This window comes from Carassius auratus, unplaced genomic scaffold (assembly GCF_003368295.1).
Source record: "Carassius auratus strain Wakin unplaced genomic scaffold, ASM336829v1 scaf_tig00002951, whole genome shotgun sequence".
In the NCBI taxonomy this organism is placed as follows: domain Eukaryota; kingdom Metazoa; phylum Chordata; class Actinopteri; order Cypriniformes; family Cyprinidae; genus Carassius; species Carassius auratus.
The window spans coordinates 376,769-397,115 of NW_020523497.1; positions in this window are offsets into that span (position 1 = coordinate 376,769).

Sequence of the window (20,347 nt, forward strand, 5' to 3'; positions counted from 1 at the left end):
TCTTCCATTTCCCTAATATGAAACTTTTGACATGAAAATGTATTGTCTGAATTGTTACTTAATGTGCATATTATTATTATTTTTTTATACTGAACAGGTGCAGTGAAGATATTCAACTGTCACTATCTAAAGAGACACTATCTAAAGTACAGAAAGCCATACATCATCTCTAGCTGCCGTCGCCTTCAGTGCAGTCAGCTTCACAAAGACTGTGGGTCTGGTCACCAGGGAAATGGACAACAGGGAGTGCTTTAGGGGTTTTACTCTTCAGATGACCACCCTGGCTATTGTGGCTGGCTAAGTGTGTGTGTTTTTACTGTAACAATTACGGTCACTTGCAGTTCATGTGTTTTCAGTGTAGTGTAAGATGTGTTTATTATTATTATTATTATTATTATTATTATTAAAAAACAGTTACTGTGTTATTTTTGCTTAAAATACAAAATTTGGGTTGAGGTATTATTTTAATAATTTATTTAATATTTCATTTATTTTTTACTGCTAAATATCACAAACACAAGTTTAACTTTCTAAAATGTATGGAATGTTACATTGGTAAAACAAACATGAACAAAAGGCAGATGCTCTCAAAATATGGATTGTGGATGTCTGTAGTGCAAATTTCTGGGGGAAAAAAAAACAAAACGCTGTTGTGTCATAAACTGTAAAATATTAGTATATATTATTATTTTTCTTATTTGTACTAGGTAAAAGTAACAAAGATAAAAATAAAGAAAATATTAACATTACGTACAAAGAGGTGACATAACTTGCCAAATATGTTCTGATATTTTAAGGGAAACAGTATGACACCATGGTATAATGAGCATACTCACACCCTAAAGAGAGCAGCCCGGAAAATGGCTTTTATTAAGCCTATCATCAAAAAAGCACAACTTGCCCCCAAAGAACTAGTTAATTATAGACCAATCTCGAATCTCCCTTTTCTGTCCAAGAAACTAGAAAAGGTAGTATTCTCACAATTATATTCCTTCTTAGAGAAAAATGGTATCTGTGAGGATTTCCAATCAGGATTTAGACCGTATCACAGTACTGAGACTGCTCTCCTTAGAGTTACAAATGACCTGCTCTTATCATCTGATCATGGTTGTATCTCTCTATTCGTGCTATTGGATCTTAGTGCTGCGTTTAACACTATTGACCACAACATTCTTTTGCTTAGACTAGAACACTTCGTTGGCATTAATGGAAGTCCATTAGCATGGATTAAATCGTACTGATATGACCGCCATCAATTCGTAGCAGTGAATGAAGAGGTATCATATCGATCACAAGTGCAGTATGGTGTACCTCAAGGCTCAGTATTAGGGCCGCTACTCTTTATGCTTTACATGTTACCCTTGGGAGATATCATCAGGAAACATGGTGTTAGTTTTCACTGTTATGCTGATGATACTGGCACGGCACCAACATACCTAAACTCACTAGTTAAATCTTATGTGCCCTCCAGAAGCTTGCTCTCTGCAAATGAACAATGCCTTGTGGTGCCATCCGAAAGAAATTCAAAATCACTCTCACGGACCTTTTCCTGGACTGTGCCCAGCTGGTGGAATGACCTCCCAATCTCAATTTGTACAGCTACTCATTTTCAAGAAACATCTAAAGACTCTTTTTTTTGACAGCACTCAACCCACTAATACTAGCACTTTTCCTTTTCTTGTCTTTTCATTTATAAAAAAAAAATAAAAAAAAAATGGCTATGCGTTCTATACTAGACTAACTGTGACTTGTTTATGGCACTTGTATACTGTTGTTGTTCTCTTGTTAACCTGACTGCTTCTATTGTTCTCATTTGTAAGTCGCTTTGGATAAAAGCATCTGCTAAATGATTAAATGTAAATACTCAGCTCTATATTTCTTCGTGGCCTGGTGAAAGACACCAATTTGTAAAACTAATGGAATGTATAGTCGATATAAAAAACTGGATGACAAGTAATTTCTTACTGCTGACTTCTGAAAAAATGTGTTAATTATAGGACCTAAAAACTGCATGTAATAACCTAGAACACTGTCTAAGGCTTGATGGCTGCTCTGTCAATTCTTCATCATCAGTTAGGAACCTAGATGTGATATTTGATAGCAATCTTTCCTTTGAAAGCCCTGTTTCAAGACTTTTTAAAATTGCATTTTTCCATCTCAAAAATATATCTAAATTACGGCCTATGCTCTCAATGTCAAATGCAGAAATGTTAATCCATGCATTTATGACCTCAAGGTTATATTTTTGTAATGCATTATTGGGTGGTTGTTCTGTGTCACGTTCGTTTTACAGGAACGAGGAGAGAGAACCAAGTGCAGGTATGAATCTTTTATTAAGGGATAATCCAAAGGGGTAAACAGTCCAGGCAGGGTCAAAACCAAAGAATCCAAATCCAACATAAACATGAAAGCAAGACAAGAAGGCAAGGCAAGGCAAGGCAAGAATGACGGACACTGAAAAACACTCGACATTAAACAAACACTCCGTGACACAGACTGAGACAAACCGGGTATAAATACACAGAAGGATGATGAGGGAAGTGGAGACAGGTGGGGAACAAACAAATTAACCAGAGATGTATAGTAACGAAGTAGAACTACTTCACTACTGTACTTAAGTACTAAAAGGCGGTATCTGTACTTTACTAGAGTATTATTTTTTTCTCCTACTTCCACTTTTACTTCAGTACATATTTTCACCGGTTTACCGGTTGCATCGGTTCTCGGATGACCAGTAACGTTAGTTCTTTCTGACAGTTCGATTCAATAAACCAGTTGAAGAAAACAGTTCACCGATTCTTTTGCGCTCGATGCAATGGCGTCATTGGCGTTGACTGCACCTGGGCTCATAACATTAACACAGAATTAGTTCAGAATCAATCACCAAAAGAATCAGTTCGTTTCAGACGCTCTGTATGTCGGTTTGCTTCACGCTAAATCACACATGCGCAGTATCAGCTCCTCGGTTCACGAATCGGACGCGTCTGACAGAAACGGTTCTTGACTCGTGAACGAGTCATTATCTGGGTCGGTGTTCATCTTCAGTTCTCTCTTCACTGCAGTTCAGTCAGTGTACTGTTTGAGTACATGAATTACTCCAGGATATTGGTTTGTTTTAACTCAGAGGGAGTGTCAGACACATTAAACAAGTTAACAGCTTAATTCATCTGTGAATTAATGCGTATTGGAGACGCAAACCATTTAAAACGATTCAGTACGATTTGGTGAACTGTTTCAAAAAGATCCGGTTACATCGAATGATTCGTTCGTGAACCGGATATCACAAACTGCTTTGTTTTTAACTTACAACAGACACGGAAGAGAAGACAATGCTGAATAAATTCATAGTTTTTGCTATTTTTGGACCAAAATGTATTTTCGATGCTTCAAAAAATTCTAAATGACCCTCTGATGTCTTACGGGTTTGACACAACATGAGGGTAAGTTATTAATGACATAATTTTGCAAATTGGACTAACTAACCCTAGTAACCGTTTTTTGTTTACAAGAAGTTACAGTCAAAGGAATTGTGATTGTCCTTGTGACGGCTGGTGAAAGACAGTCCGGAAACAAATGCGAGTTAACAGGATTTAATAAAATGAATACAAGTAGAACAATGATACAAAAAGACGATGGGACGATAACACTCCAGGGAGACGGTGGTTGGTGAGAAATCCGGCCTGAGGTGGAGTGTAGGTGGGAAGTCCGGGTCTTGGTGGCATGAGGCAGCAGGAGAGAGTGTCACAGGAACTGCGGGGAATAGAGCCGAAGGTAAGTGTCCGTGGCTGAGTGATCGTGCGGAGAGTGGATGAGGTTCTAGGAAAAAACACAGACATCCAAACGCAAACTAACACTTTAACCAGACGGGGGTAACACAACGACATGAAACAACGATCTCACAAACACAAGGGGCCCTATTTAAACGATCTGAAACGCAAGTGTCAAAGCGCGAAGCGCAAGTAAGTTTGTGGGCGGGTCTCGGCGCTGTTGCTATTTTCCCGGCGGGATAAATGGCTCTTGCGCCCGGCGCAAATCTAAAATGGGTGGGTCTGAAGTAGCTTCATTATTCATAGGTGTGGTTTGGGCGTAACGTGAAATAAACCAATCAGAGCGTCATCCAACATTCCCTTTAAAAGCAGGTGCGCAAGTTCCATTATGGATTGCTATTATTATGGCGTATTTACCAGGCGCACGCCAGGAGCGGTTCACAGCCGAGGAGACTGATGTTCTTGTAAGAGCAGTGAAAGACAGAGAAGTTGTGTTGTATGGGGATGGGAGAAACCCACCCAAAATAGCGTCGGTTAAACAGGCGTGGGAGGAAATAGCCACAACTGTTTCATCTATTTTTTTTCCTGGTTCTTGACGGACAAACCAATTTGTCAGATGTCCTTATATACATATATGTATTGCCACTATTGGGCAAACAGGTCTGATCCTTAATTACTACAATTAGCCTGAATAATTTGTAAGCAAGATTTATGCCTATTTTTTCACATCTTCGTGGCACACCACAATGATTTCCGTCATCTCATGTGTTAATATTTTTTTAGTGTAACAATTTATGAATCTTAATAAAAATCTGTGTAGATTATATGAGCAAAGTGTATGCGCGTTGTGCACGCTATATACATTAAGGTCAAGCATGCGCCCTTAAAATAGCATAATGAACAACGCGCAACGCGCCACTGACTTTAGACTAGGTTTTTTCTGGTCAGTGGCGCAATTGCTTAATGGAACAGCAAAATAGCACCAGGGATTGTTTGCGCCGGAACACGCCTCTTTTTTTGCGCTGATCCGCCCAGGGAGCGCAAGTTCATTCACTAGTTTAGCGACGTGCTTCTGTGGAGGGAAAAGCGCGCTTTGCGCGGGTGCAAAATAGGAATGACACATGCGTCGGTGTACAAAGTCAATTGCGCTGGGTGCAAGATAGGGCCCATGACGTGAGACAAGCCATATATATAGGAGATGAGTAATGAGTGGCAGCTGTTGCTGATACAATTAACGGAGACGCCCACAACTAATCAGTGCAAACGCAGAACACACAGAATTCACCACAAAGTGTAAACAACCCGAGATCACGGTTTACCAACCGTGACAGTACCCCCCCCTCTAAGAACTCCTCCTGGAGTTCCCAGAAGGGCCTACCTGCTGATTGAATTCATCAATAAGGGAGTGATCCAATATGTCCCTAGCAGGTACCCAACTCCTCTCCTCCGGACCGTAACCTTCCCAGTCCACCAGATACTGGAATCCTCGTCCCCTCCGTCTCGAGTCCAGAATACGATTAACCGAATATGCTGGTTCCCCTTCTACGAGACGCGGCGGCGGGGGAACCGGAGTAGGCGGATTAATACGTGCATAAAACACGGGTTTAATTTTGGACACATGAAAGGCGGGGTGTATCCTATTGTACGCAGGAGGTAGTTTGAGGCGGACTGTCACCAGACTAATGATCTTGGTGATAGTGAACGGGCCGATAAATTTGGGAGCTAATTTGTTAGAAACGGATCGCAATGGAATGTTACTGGTAGAAAGCCACACTTTTTGACCCACGACGTAGACGGGAGGCTTTGACCGGTGGCGATCGGCCTTGGCCTTAGTGCGCTCCCTCAACCGGAGCAGAGTCTCACGGTCTCTGGTCCAGGTGCGGTGGCACCTCTGGAAAAACGCGTGAGCGGAGGGGATCGTGACTTCAGATTCCAGACTGGGAAATGCTGGTGGCTGGTACCCTACACTACACTGGAACGGAGAGAGGCCCGTAGCAGACACTGGCAACGAATTGTGGGCGTACTCCACCATAGAGAGTTGTTGACTCCAGGAAGAAGGATTCTTGGAGACCAAACATCTCAACGTCCTCTCTAAATCTTGGTTGGCTCGCTCAGACTGTCCGTTGCTTTGGGGATGATAACCCGACGACAAGCTAACTGACGCTCCTAATAACTTGCAAAATTCTCTCCAAAATTTGGATATAAACTGGGATCCCCTGTCTGAGACCACGTCTACCGGGAGGCCATGAAGCCGAAAGACGTGATCTAACACAGTAACCGCTGTCTCCTTGGCTGTAGGTAATTTGGGCAAGGGAATGAAATGTGCCGCCTTCGAGAACCGGTCCACTACAGTCAAAACGACTGTCATGCCATTAGAAGGCGGGAGGGCGGTAACAAAATCTAGAGCGATATGTGACCAGGGTCTCGAAGGGACAAACAGCGGTTGAAGGAGCCCATCAGGAGGTCGGTTAGATGACTTACCACTGGCACACACTGAGCAAGCCAAAACAAAATCGCGGACGTCGCGAGCCATACGTGGCCACCAGAATCGTTGTCTAACCAACCCATTAGTTCTACTTATCCCTGGATGACAAGCCATGTTGGAACAATGACCCCACCGGACAACTTCGGACCTTAACTCCTCCGGCACAAATAAGCGGTTCGGTGGGCAACCGGACGGAGGCGTTACCCCTTCTAAGGCCGTCTTGACCTTCGACTCGACCTCCCATACGAGTGCTGAGACAACTAATCTCTCAGGCAAAATACACTCAGGAGTAACGGGACGGGCGGAGGGATCAAAAAGACGTGACAAAGAATCGGGTTTAACATTCTTGGAACCCGGGCGGTACGATAGGGTAAAATCAAAACGACCGAAAAAAAGTGCCCACCGAGCCTGCCTGGAATTGAGTCTTTTAGCAGTTCTAATGTATTCTAAATTCTTATGATCGGTCCAAACAATAAAGGGAACCCCTGAACCCTCTAACCAGTGGCGCCACTCCTCCAACGCTAATTTGACCGCCAACAACTCTCTATTGCCAATGTCATAATTACGTTCGGCAGGAGATAATCGATGAGAGAAAAACGCGCAAGGGTGGACCTTATCGTCTGAAGCAGCACGTTGGGACAACACTGCTCCTACCCCCACCTCTGATGCGTCGACCTCCACCACGAACTGCCGTGTGGGATCAGGGGCGACAAGGATGGGAGACGAAACAAAGCGGCTCTTTAGGTTGGAAAACGCAGTTTCAGCTGCGTCAGACCACCTGAACGGAGTACTGGGGGAAGTCAAGGCTGTCAGAGGTGAGGCTAGTTGGCTGTAATTACGAATAAAACGCCGATAGAAATTGGCGAACCCCAGAAACCGCTGTAGGGCCTTACGGGAATCTGGAGATGGCCAATCTATCACAGCCTTTACCTTGTCAGGGTCCATTCGTATTCCCTCAGACGACACGATAAACCCTAGGAAGGGGACCGACTGTGCATGGAATACGCACTTCTCCGCCTTGACAAAAAGCCCATTCTCTAGTAACCTCTGGAGCACTCGTCTGACATGTTGGACATGTTCCTGGAGAGATGAAGAAAAAATCAGTATGTCATCCAGGTAAACATATATAAACTGATCTACCATATCTCTCAACACGTCATTTACGAGTGCTTGGAAAACCCCGGGCGAGTTGGAAAGCCGAACGGCATAACCAAATATTCAAAATGCCCTCTAGGGGTATTAAAGGCAGTTTTCCATTCATCCCCCTTCCTGATGTGGACCAAATGATAAGCGTTACGTAAATCCAATTTTGTGAATACCGATGCTCCCTGCAACCTCTCGAAAGCTGAAGACATGAGTGGTAATGGATAAGTATTCTTAATAGTAATGTTGTTCAGCTCCCGGTAATCAATACAAGGTCGCAGAGAACCATCCTTCTTACCCACAAAAAAGAACCCCGCCCCCGCTGGAGATGAGGAAGGACGGATGAATCCAGAGTCAAGGGAATCAGAAATGTATTTCTCCATGGCCTCCCTCTCAGGAATAGAAAGAGAGTATAACTTGCCATTAGGCGGAGATTTACCTGACACTAAGTCTATGGCACAGTCGTAGGGACGATGCGGAGGAAGAGAAGCAGCCCGGGACTTACTGAACACTTCCTTCAGGTCCAGATACTCTACGGGCACGTTTGGCAACGCCATGATCTCCTTCTGAAAGACAGACACAGGAACAACAGGACAGGCAGAAACCAAACAAGACTCATGACAACTTTCACTCCACAATGTGATAGTGTTCGAACCCCATTCCACTCGTGGATTATGTTTGGACAACCAGGGGTGACCTAAAACAATGGGAGCAACAGGGGAGTCCATGAGAAAAAAGGATATAGTTTCTTGATGATTGCCGGATGTGATGAGTGTGATGGGTTCAGTATGATGGGTGACAGGAGGCAGTTCCTGGCCATTGAGTGCGGTGACATGGATGGGGAGAGACACAGGAAGGACAGGAATGTTCAGGTGATGTGCAAGTGAAGAATCAATGAAATTACCTTCGGCTCCAGAGTCCAGAAGAGCTTGGCATTCATGATGTTGATTCCTCCACCGCAGTTTCACCGGAAGGAGGGTCGAGGATGTGGGTGAGGACTTCTCGGCGGAGATCCCACCCGATAGTAGCCTCAGGTTTACTATCGGGCTGACTCTTTTACCGGGCAAGAGTAGTTGTTATGATTAGCGCCTCCACAGTACAAGCATAGTCCTTGGGACCTCCGCCGTTCCCTCTCCCTCCGGGATAGCCGAGCTCGACCCACCTGCATGGGCTCGTGATCGTCGACTGAACCGACCGTGTTCTCTCGACTCAAGCGCCCCCTACCGGAAGAGAAGGGTTGTCTGGAGGGACTGTGTTGACGGCCCAGGCGATTAAACCTGGCCTCCACCCGCAACGCCAGGTCAATGAGTTCGTTGAGGGTAAGAGGCAGCTCGAGGAGGTAGATCTCCTGCTGAACACGGTCGGATAACCCATGCAGGAATCTATCCCACTGCGCCGCCTCGTTCCACTGGCACGCGGCCGCCAGGGTCCGGAACTCGATGGAGTATTCAGTGACAGATGAGTGTCCTTGTTGGAGTTCCAAGAGGCGATGGACGGCCTCCCTGCCGGTCGCGGCCCGGTCGAAAACTCTCTTCATCTCTTCAGATAGGAGGTGGAACGAGGCACAGCACGGATGTTGATTCTCCCACACCGCCGTTCCCCATAAGGCAGCCTTGCCTGATAATAGTGTGAGCGTGAACGCTACCTTGGATTCTTCTGAGGCGAAAGTGCGGGGCTGCAGAGCAAAATGCATAGAGCACTTGTTAAGAAATGTTCTGCAATAAGTTGGCTCACCAGCGTAATTCTCCGGTGCCGGAAGTCGCGGCTCAGGCCGGAAGTGGTCCTGGGGAATCCCCGGGGGAACGGTCGGCGCAGGCGGGGCGATGGGCGCAGTGGGAGACGTGAGCTGATGGATCTGCTGGGTGAGCTCGGACACCTGTGCCACCAGCGCTTGGACAGCGCGTCCGGTGTTCGAGATGCTCTCCTGCTGCTGATCCATTCTCTTGACGCTATGGTGCATGAAATCGGTGAGGGTGTTGGTGCTCGCTGCTTCCATGTTTGGTGAGATCGTTCTGTGACGGCTGGTGAAAGACAGTCCGGAAACAAATGCGAGTTAACAGGATTTAATGAAATTAATACAAGTAGAACAATGATACACAAAGACGATGGGACGATAACACTCCAGGGAGACGGTGGTTGGTGAGAAATCCGGCCTGAGGTGGAGTGTAGGTGGGAAGTCCGGGTCTTGGTGGCGTGAGGCAGCAGGAGAGAGTGGCACAGGAACTGCGGGGAATAGAGCCGAAGGTAAGTGTCCGTGGCTGAGTGATCGTGCGGAGAGTGGATGAGGTTCTAGGAAAAAACACAGACATCCAAACGCAAACTAACACTTTAACCAGACGGGGGTAACACAACGACATGAAACAACGATCTCACAAACACAAGACGTGAGACAAGCCATATATATAGGAGATGAGTAATGAGTGGCAGCTGTTGCTGATACAATTAACGGAGACGCCCACAACTAATCAGTGCAAACGCAGAACACACAGAATTCACCACAAAGTGTAAACAACCCGAGATCACGGTTTACCAACCGTGACAGTCCTTTAGGTTAATCATTTGAAATAGTAAAAACAATATGTTCAAACTTTTGACTACTTTCTTTAATAGCTACATAACACAATACTTCTACTTTTACTTTCATTACTTGAGTAGTAAATTTTAAAATAGACTACTTGCAATACTTAAGTACAAAAGATGTTGAATACTTTAGTACTTCTACTTAAGTGTGGTGCTTAAAGAGCACTTCAACTTCTACTCAAGTCACTTTTTTGATAGAGCACTTGTACTTTTACTCAAGTATGGGTCTCTAGTACTTTATACATCTCTACAGTTAACACAAACAAGGAGGAAGGTGACCAAATAAGGGAAAGTGAGACCTCTAGTGGACACCCAGGGATACACATACCAGACACTGTGACATTACCCCCCCCCCCCTCTAAGGAGCAGCTTCCAGATGCTCCACAGACAAAAAAAACAAACCAAAAAGACCAGGAGGGCGGCGGACAGCCTTCAGGGGGAGAGACGGAGGGCCGGAAAAGAAAACTTGGGGAACAGACACCAGAAGTGTAAACACAAAACAGGGAGACCAGGAGGGAGGAGGACCGGAGGAGGTTCAGGGGGAGGGATGGAGGGCCAGACTAACTGAGGGGAACAGACAGAAACATAACAGAAACCAAAACACCAAACAGAAGTCCATGAAGGGCATGTTCGGGCGCCCACCAGGGCGGAGCAGAGGACCACCACAGCCGTGTGGTCAGGGCGGAAGCCCCCCAGGACGGAGCAGAAGACCCCCACAGCCATGTGGTCAAAGCCAGAGCCCTCCAGGGCGGAGCGGAAGACCACCACAACTGTGTGGTCAGGGCGGAAGACCCCCAGGGCGGAGCAGAAGACCTCCACGTTCTCGTGGTCGCCGCCCGAGTCCCCCAGGGCTGAGCGGATGACCACCACGTCCTCGTGGTCGCCACCAGAGTCCCCCAGGGTGGAGCGGATGACAACCACATCCTCGTGGTCGATGTCGGAGTCCTCCAGGGCGGAGCATATGACCACCACGCCCCCGTGGTTGAGGCCGGGCACCGCCTCGACCTGTGGAACGGCATCGGTCACCGCCTCGGCCTCCAGAACAGCATCGGGCACCGCATCGGGAACGACCTCGGGCACCGCCTCAGCATCAGGCACCACCTTGGCCTCCAGAACAGCATCGGGCACCGCCTCGACCTCCGGAACAGCATTGGGCACCGCCTCGGCATCGGGCACCACCTCGGCCTTCGGAACAGCATCGGGCACCACTTTGGCCTCCGGAACAGCATCGGGCATCGCCTCGACCTCCGGAACAGCATCGGGAACGACCTCGGGCACCACCTCGGCCACAGCATCGGGCACCGCCTCGGCATCGGCCACCACCTCGGCCTCTGGATCAGCATCGGGCACCGCCTCAGCATCGGACACCACCTCGGCCTCCGGAACAGCATCGGGCACCACCTCGACCTCCGGAACAGCATCGGGCACCGCCTCGGTCACTGCATTGGGAACGGCCTCGGGCACCGCCTCGGGGATGGCAGCGGCCCACTCGGGAACGTCCTCCTGGATGGCAGCAGCCCGCTCGGGAACTTTGAGGAACGGTAGAAGCCTGTCTCCTCGTCCTCCGCCCTCTATGAGGGCGAGTCGGTGGCACCTTGACTGGCGACTCAGACGTTGAGTTGGCCCTCCTGTGCTGTGGCGCTGGGCTGACAGTTATCTTGTGCGGTGGTGCTGGATTGGCGGCCATCTTGGTTTGTGACGCTGGCTCAGTAGTTTTGACGTGAACAGTCTTGGGAACTTCTAGGATCTGTGATAGCATGGAAAATACTCTAAGAATGAGTCAGCGGCCCTCTTGAACATCGGCGCTGAGCTGGTGGCCATCTGGTACTGTGGTGTGAGGCTGGTTTCCATCTTGCCTCGTGGAGCGGGGTTGGTGGCCATGCACCACAGCGGCGCTGGGTTGGCGGCCATCTTGTGCTGTGGCGCTGGGCTGGCGGCCATTTTGCTTCGTGGTGCTGGGTTGGTGGCCATGCAACGCAGCGGCGCTAGGTTGGCGGCCATCTTGGGTTGTGGCGCTGTGCTGGCGTCCATTCTGCCTCTTGGCGCTGATCTATCGGCCATCATGGGCAGTGGCGCCACCATGGCGGGCGTGCGCTTCTTCTCACCTCTCCGTCCGCCATGGTCAGACGGTGGCTCTGACCTATTCCACAGGAGCCCTGGGTCAAGGGGAGGCCATGGTTGAGAGCGATGCTGAATCTCCTCTCGACCATTCCCTCCTCCTGAGGGAAGTGGAGACAGGCGGGGAACAATCAATTAACACAAACAAGGAGGAAGGTGACCAAATAAGGGAAAGTGAGACCTCTAGTGGACACCCAGGGATACACAAACCAGACACTGTGACAGTTCTGCACGCTTAGTAAACGAACTACATCTAGTCCAAAATGCAGCAGCAAGAGTTTTACTACAGTCAGGAAGTATGCCCATATTAGCCTTGTCCTGTAAACAATGCACTGGCTCCCTATTAAACATTGTATAGATTTTAAAATATTGCTTACTACTAAAGCCCTATATGGTTTAGCACCTCAGTATTTGAATTATCTCTTATTACATTATAATCCTCCACATCTGCTGCATTCTCAAAACTCAGGCAATTTGATAATACCTAGAATATCAAAAGCAACTGCGGGTGTCAGATCCTTTTCCTATTTGGCATCTAAACTCTGGAATAACCTACCTAACATTGTTCGGGAGGCAGACACACTCTTGCAGTTTAAATCTAGATTAAAGACCCATCTCTTAAACCTGGCTTACACATAACATACTAATATGTTTCTAATATCAAAATCCATTAAAGGATTTTAAGGCTGCATTAATTAGGTAAACCAGTACTGGGAACACTTCCCATAACACCCGATGTACTTGCTACATCATTAGAAGAATGGCATCTATACTAATATTAGTCTGTTTTCTCTTATTCCGAGATCCCTGTAGCCACCAGATCCAGTCTGTATCCAGATCAGAGGGTCACTGCAGTCACCCGGATCCAGTATGTATCCAGACCAGATGGTGGATCAGCACCTAGAAAAGACCTCTACAGCCCTAAAAAGACAACAGAGACCAGGACAACTAGAGCCCCAGATACAGATCCCCTGTAAAGACCTTGTCTCAGATGACCACCATGACAAGACCACAGGAAACAAATGATTCTTCTACACAATCTGACTTTACTGCAGCCTGGAATTGATCTGCTGGTTTTGTCTGGTCAGAGGAGAACTGGCCCCCCAACTGAGCCTGGATTCTCCCAAGGTTTTTTTTTCCATTCTGTCACCGATTGAGTTTTGGTTCCTTGCCGCTGTCACCTCTGCAGGACCAGCACTGATATTTTGCCATAATCAGGATTTAAGCCAATATCATTTATTATCTTAATGAGTGCTGTTTCTGTGCTGTGATGTGGTTGGAAACCAGATTATAAATTATCCAGGGATCCATTTAAATTTAAATTTTTTTTAATAATCTTGCTTTTAAAAGGGAGATTTTATATTGGTCTATATTTGCTCAATATGTAGGTCTGCTTTAAACAGGTAAGCACCTGTGATGCCCACTAAAGTGTTATCACATTTGTGATAGTTTCTGAAATTTTAAAATGAATGTTTTAGAATATTTGTTCAGAAGTAATTTACCTGGTTCCACCATCCTTGGACTAAAACATGTTATATAGAGGTGAGGAGTAATTGTGGAATTCGCCAGCAGGGGGTAGTGTGGCATTTATTGTGCTCTACGGGGCTTTACGTCAGTTTTGTCCGCTTCGCGATTTTCCTCTTTCTGCTGAGCGAGACGAAAAACGGACGCAGAGTTTGCCTGGTCTCATTTATTTCTCCTGTTTCCAGGTTGGTGGAAAATTAAATTAATCTAATTACCTGAAGTGTAATATGTTAACATGTCACTGAATGTTTTAATGTTCGCTAATAAGGCTGTGTTATGAGTATGTGGACATAATTGTACATATGGCAGTAGCCATATTTTCGCTCCTGTTTATGTCACCTGTTACTACCAAAGTCACATCTGAAGAGTTTTATTTTTAGCTCCTTGAACATTTTTGTCAAGTTTTAATACTCTTAAAATGTATGATATTGTGTAAAATGTGAAAGGTTAACGTTAAACACTGAGTTTGTCAGGGTTAAAAGCTGATGTTAAAACAAATGTGATTTATATTTTAAAAGTGGTTAAAAATAAGTTAAAAGTCTGTCAGCTCATGCATTTTGGGAAGAGTAAAAATGACTTTTGCTGGAAGAGGAAAATGCATTTAGGAACCATATGTAAATGGTAACAAACTATGTTTTATATGTAAGTGATAACATAAGCTATGTTTTATTTCGAGTTAAAAAGATACAGCTTAAAGGGTAACCGTGGTTATTGTCATTTTGATTTGTTTAATCACCCAAAACTTAAAACTCAGTATTTGCTGAAAGATGGAAAAAAAGTCGTGTTTATTTGATAGTGAACATTGTGTGTTTGTAACAGAGGAGGATTTAAAATGTGAATGTCTAATAAATCCTCTCTCCCTCTTTCTGCTGAGCGAGATGAAAAACGGACGCAGAGTTTGCCTGGTCTCATTTATTTCTCCTGTTTCCAGAGAGAGCATATAAGCTGTTTACGTGGTGCTGGCCGGTACCTGTAACAGTTTATTGGGGGCTCGTCCGGGATCACTCCCACCGTGTGGCCAGAGGAAAAGGTTGGTGTGGGCCATCAAAAAGACCTTTCTCACTCTCTCTGTAGATGAACTGTTCCAGATTGCCAAGTCAGTGGGTCCAGTGCCAGGAATTGACGAGTCTCGTGTCAAGTTGACTGATGAGGAGGGTTGTTTTGAGTACATTTGCAGTTTCATGTCCAGTGAGCGTTTACTGGAGTTAGAGGATTCTGGGATGGCACACTTATTAAACTTAAGGGAATTAATTGACATAGTCATTCAGGGTCGTGCTTCACAAGTTGCTGTAGCAATTGATGTATCTGGCAGCGGGGATGCAAGTCATGCTAATGATAATGTTAACCCAACTGATGATAGTGATACTACCGATATTGGCATTACTAATACAACTCACATGACACTATCTACGGCTATTGACACACATGACACAGAGCTGCAGAAAATACTTCCTAGTTATGAGGAGCTGAGTAAGAAAAGTATGCAGTGCAAACACACACCCACTCCACAGTCTGTACCTCAGTCATCTGTAAAGATAGGATGCACCACACAGAGTAGTAAAGTAGCAGGCAGCAGAGGTTTAAGTAAACACGACACCATTAACACATGACAAGTTGTTCTCCTTAAAAGAGTTGTCTTACCTTCATCGCAAGGAACTGAAGATCCAGGGGGGTCAGATTGGGGACCAGGGGTCAGATCTAAGCTATAACAGTGTCTGTCGGCAGATGGAAGATGGTTAAAGGAGCAGTTCAGTGATGCAGAGGTTGTAAGAGCCGTCCTCAAAGTCATCAAGCCAGGAACTTTTAAAGGGGGGGTGAAATGCTCATTTTCACTCAATATCCTGTTAATCTTGAGTACATATAGAGTAGTACTACATCCTTCATAAATCCAAAAAGTCTTTAGTTTTATTATATTCATAAGAGAAAGATGGTCTGTACCGATTTTTCCCGGAAAAGCACGACCGGCTGGAGGCGTGACGTGTGGGCGTGCATCATCCTTAGGAAATAAACGATACGCAAATCCGTCGTCAAACTGGGCCTTATGAACAAGCATCTTCGAAATGCAGGGAACAAACAAAAACACTTGCAACAACTCCGTTGATGCTCTGTAAAAATAAACTCCATCTACTGGTCCCTTAATGCTGTTTTTTTTTTTGGTAATCTGTGCAGGGTTGTCTTGCCCTGGCAACCAAAAACACACTTCTTTTGTGACTTTTCGCGACGCTCTCGCTCTGATCAGTGAAATGTCTGTGCTGCTCAGCCTCGCTATACGGGAGCGCGCGCTCTTCCGGCAGAAGTGCCTTAGGACCCATATAAGGAAATTCCGCTCCATCTAACGTCACACAGAGCCATACTCGAAAAAAACTTTCCGAAACTTGTGACAAACCGGAAGGAGTATTTTGGGAACAAAAATACTCCTTCATACGTACAACTTAATTTTTGAAACTTTGTCCATGTTTAGCATGGGAATCCAACTCTTTAACAGTGTAAAAAACTCAGTATGCATGAAATAGCATTTCACCCCCCCTTTAAAGACATGTTGATGAATAAGGATGATCTAACTGTTGAAGAGCTAAAAGCGTTCCTCCACTCCCACCTGGGTGAGCAAAGTAACACCGAGCTGTTCCAGGAGCTCATGTGCACCAAACAAAAAGACAATAAGACACCCCAACCAGTTCCTATACCGAGTTATAGAACTTAAGAAGAAGATCATGCTGGCCTCCAAACATGCTGACACAGATGTCAAGTATAGTGCAAGCACAGTGCAGGATGTGTTTCTCCACACTGTATATCAGGGCCTAGGTCATAAACATGATGATGTCTGCAGAGAGCTGAAGCCATTGCTTGGGGACCCCAGAGTATCGGATGAGACAATCTTAAAACAGATGAAGAAAGTGATGTGTGATGAAAGTGAAAGGCAGCGAAGGCTAGGTCCCGCCACCCGTCAAAGACTAACAAATGTGCACAGTGCTCAGTCTGAAGTTAATACTGCACAGTGTCCTAGTGTAAAGGAGAAGGTGCCAAAAACAGATGTGATCCAGCAGTTAACAGAGAAACTTGAACAGCTTACAAGTACAGTTGAGCTCATGAGACAGTCAATGCAGACACAGGTGGCAGGACACTTCAGCCACAATGGAAAAGGTAGAGGAGACCGCAGGAGAGAGAAACCATATGGCTGTGACAAGTGTGTGGAGCAAAATCGTCCCGACTGCCCTCACTGTTTCCACTGTGGAGAAGGTCACCGGGCAATGGGCTGTCTAAAGAGACCAACACGGCAGGGAAACTGGAGCCGGTCTCTGCCGAGGGACAAACAGTGACCGGGTCTCAGCGATCGTCCCAACCTGACACTTGTCATACTGATCAACCTGGAATTGAAAGACTGGAAAAAAAAAAAAATAATGGAAAAGAGACGGGAAGAAACAAACAAGACAACCAATCCATTCCCTTATGACTTACCTCACAGCAAAGGGGAACATCTAGCCAAACTCATTGGAAGAAAAGCTCTCACCCATTGTAATCTTAATGGATTAGCAGTCAGTGCACTGCTAGACACTGGTGCTCAAGTGAGTATGATTGATAGAGACTGGAAAAGTAAATATCTACCTGACAATCCTGTTAGGGCACTCAGCAACATTATAGGTGACGAAGACGAGTTAAGGGTGTATGCAGTGAATGGTGACGTCCTCCCTTTTGATGGCTGGGTTGCCCTTACAGTCAATTTGATGGGGAATGAGGACCCTAATCTGTCAATCACTGTGCCTTTTCTTGTCAGCAGTCTTGCTCTGGAGAGACCACTGTTGGGTTTCAATGAGATGATACAAAAACCACCTGAAAAGCTGATTTCAACCCTTGTCGTTCTACTGTGTAATGCCTTGTGTATACCAGCAGAGAAGGCAGAGCTAATGGTGAGCTTCATCCAAGCCAGCAAACCCTCTGTGCAGTGCGGGCTCCTACGGACAGGCAGACAGGACATGGTTATACCAGCAGGTCAGGTAGCCTGGGCCAAGTGCCAAGTCCCTCCCCTCATGAGTACATCTGACACAGTCTTCCTATTTGAGCCTGATGATGACAATGTGCAGTTGACAGAACTGGATGTGGGTGAAGGTCTGTTGGAGGTACAAAATCGAAGAAAACCTTATGTAGCTGTACCTGTGGGTAACAACACTAAACATGCAGTAACTCTTCCAAGAAAGACAGCACTTGGTGGCATCCACTGTGTTGAAAAAGTGATCTCAACAGACTCTCCTGAAGCACCCGAGCCCACAGTGACTGTTAACAGTGCTGTATCAACACCTGTTGATGCCCATCCATCATCATGGCAACCTCCCATCAACCTCAGTCACCTTGATGATAAACAAAGGGGAAAAGTCAACAAAATGCTGTGTGAAGAAGCCGGGGCTTTCGCACGTGACGGCGATGATATTGGATGCATACCAAGCTTACAAATGTCGATTACCCTCACAGATGAGATTCCTGTACAGAGAGCATACTCATCAGTTCCGAAGCCACTGTTTAAAGAGGTAAAGGAGTACATGCAGGAGCTGCTGATGAGAGGCTGGATTGTTAAATCTAAGTCCCCTTATGCTGCCCCAGTTATCTGTGTTAGAAAGAAAGATGGCAGCCTACGTCTTTGTATCGATTATCGGCTCCTGAACAAAAATACTGTGCCTGATCGACATCCGCTACCCAGAATACAAGACCTGACAGACACACTACGGGGCTACACCTGGTTTACCATCCTAGACCAGGGAAAAGCTTACCATCAGGGTTTCATCGCTGAGGGTTCGCGTCACCTGACTGCCTTTGTCACCCCATGGGGCCTCTACAAATGGGTCCGTATCCCATTCGGACTCTGAAATGCCCCAGCAGCATTTCAGCGGAGCATGGAGGAGGTGCTAGGCCCCCTCAGGGATGAATGCTGCATCCCTTATCTGGGTGACATGCTCTGTTACGCGAGAACATTCGATGAACATGTGAAGGCCCTCCGCAAAGTGCTCCAGGCTCTTCAACATCACGGAGTAAAACTGAGACCTGAGAAGTGTGAGCTTTTCAGACAAGAAGTCAGATACGTGGGGCGTCTTGTGTCAGCTGATGGTATCAAAATAGACCCACGGGACCTTGAAGCAGTCAAAACCCTTGACAAGCAAGACACCACAGACAGTTGGTGAAGTAAGGAAACTGACCGGCTTCTTGGGATATTATCGCTCCTACATCCAGGATTTTTCCAGGATCGCGAAGCCAATCTATGAGCTTCTCCAAACTAAATCAGGGAAAGCCCAGATTTCAACATGTGGGAAAACCACCAAACACCCACAGCTGCCTTCCAGACAGCCTGTTGACTAGACCACTCAACATCAGGAAGCTTTAGAGCAATTGGTCACTTTCCTTATAACCCCACCTGTCTTAGCGTATCCTGATTCCAACCTACCTTTCACGCTGCATACAGACGCCTCAGACCAGGGCCTGGGGGCTGTCCTCTATCAACGCCAGAATGGGAAGCTAAGAGTCATTGGCTATGGCTCGAGGACTTTGACACCTGCTGAACGTAACTACCACCTGCACAGTGGAAAACTGGAGTTCCTCGCATTGAAATGGGCTGTGTGTGAAAAATTCCGGGACTACCTGTACTACGCTCCCCATTTCACTGTGTACACGGACAACAACCCACTGACCTATATCATGAGTACAGCAAAACTCAATGCTGTTGGCCATCGGTGGGTGGGAGAACTCTCTGATTTCCAGTTCGACATCAGGTATAGACCTGGAAAATCAAATGTTGATGCAGACACACTCTCTCGGTTCCCCTTGGACATGGGGAAATATGAGGTGGCTTGTACAGAGGAGTTCTCGAACGAGGCAGTGCGTGCTACATGGGATGGGAGTCAGGCAGCAGAACGGAAGGAAGTGGCCTGGATTGCAGCACTTAACATGTGTTCACTGGATTCTCCACCACGACCTCAGTGTCACCTGCCAGCTATCAGCCATGATGATCTTGTTAAGGCTCAAAGAGAGGATCAAGCCATAGGCAAGATTATTGAGTTAAAGGAGTCAAACATAAAACTGACAGATGACATGCGCCGAACTGTAAGTGGAGCCACCAGAAAGCTGCTACATGAGTGGAGTAAGTTGCAACTTGAAGATGGCCTCCTTTACAGAAGGACGATCCAGGTAAAGCAGTTAGTCCTCCCTCTGAAATATAGGCCGATTGCTCTGAAGTACCTACACAATGAGATGGGTCATGTAGGCACAGATAGAGTGCTCCATCTTGCTCGGGAACGATTTTACTGGCCCTTTATGGCTAAAGAAATTGAAGACTATGTCACCCAAAAATGTCCCTGTATCAGGTCTAAGAAACCCACGACACACACGAGAGCTCCTATGGGCAGCATCACATCTAACTTCCCTTTAGAGCTTGTGTGTATTGACTATTTGCATCTAGAAACCAGCTGTGGGGGATATGAATATATTCTAGTAGTGCTTGATCATTTCACTAGATTTGCCCAGGCATATCCCACGAAGAACAAGAGTGGAAAAACAGCTGCTGAGCGCATCTTCAATGATTTCATACCCTGGTTTGTCCACTCGCGGACGTCACCTTATCACCCACAAGGCAACCCAGCTGAGCGCCTGAACCGCACCATTCTCCAGATGTTAAGAACATTGACTGATAGTGAGAAACTACAGTGGAAGGATCACCTCCCGCATGTTATACATGCATACAATTGCACCA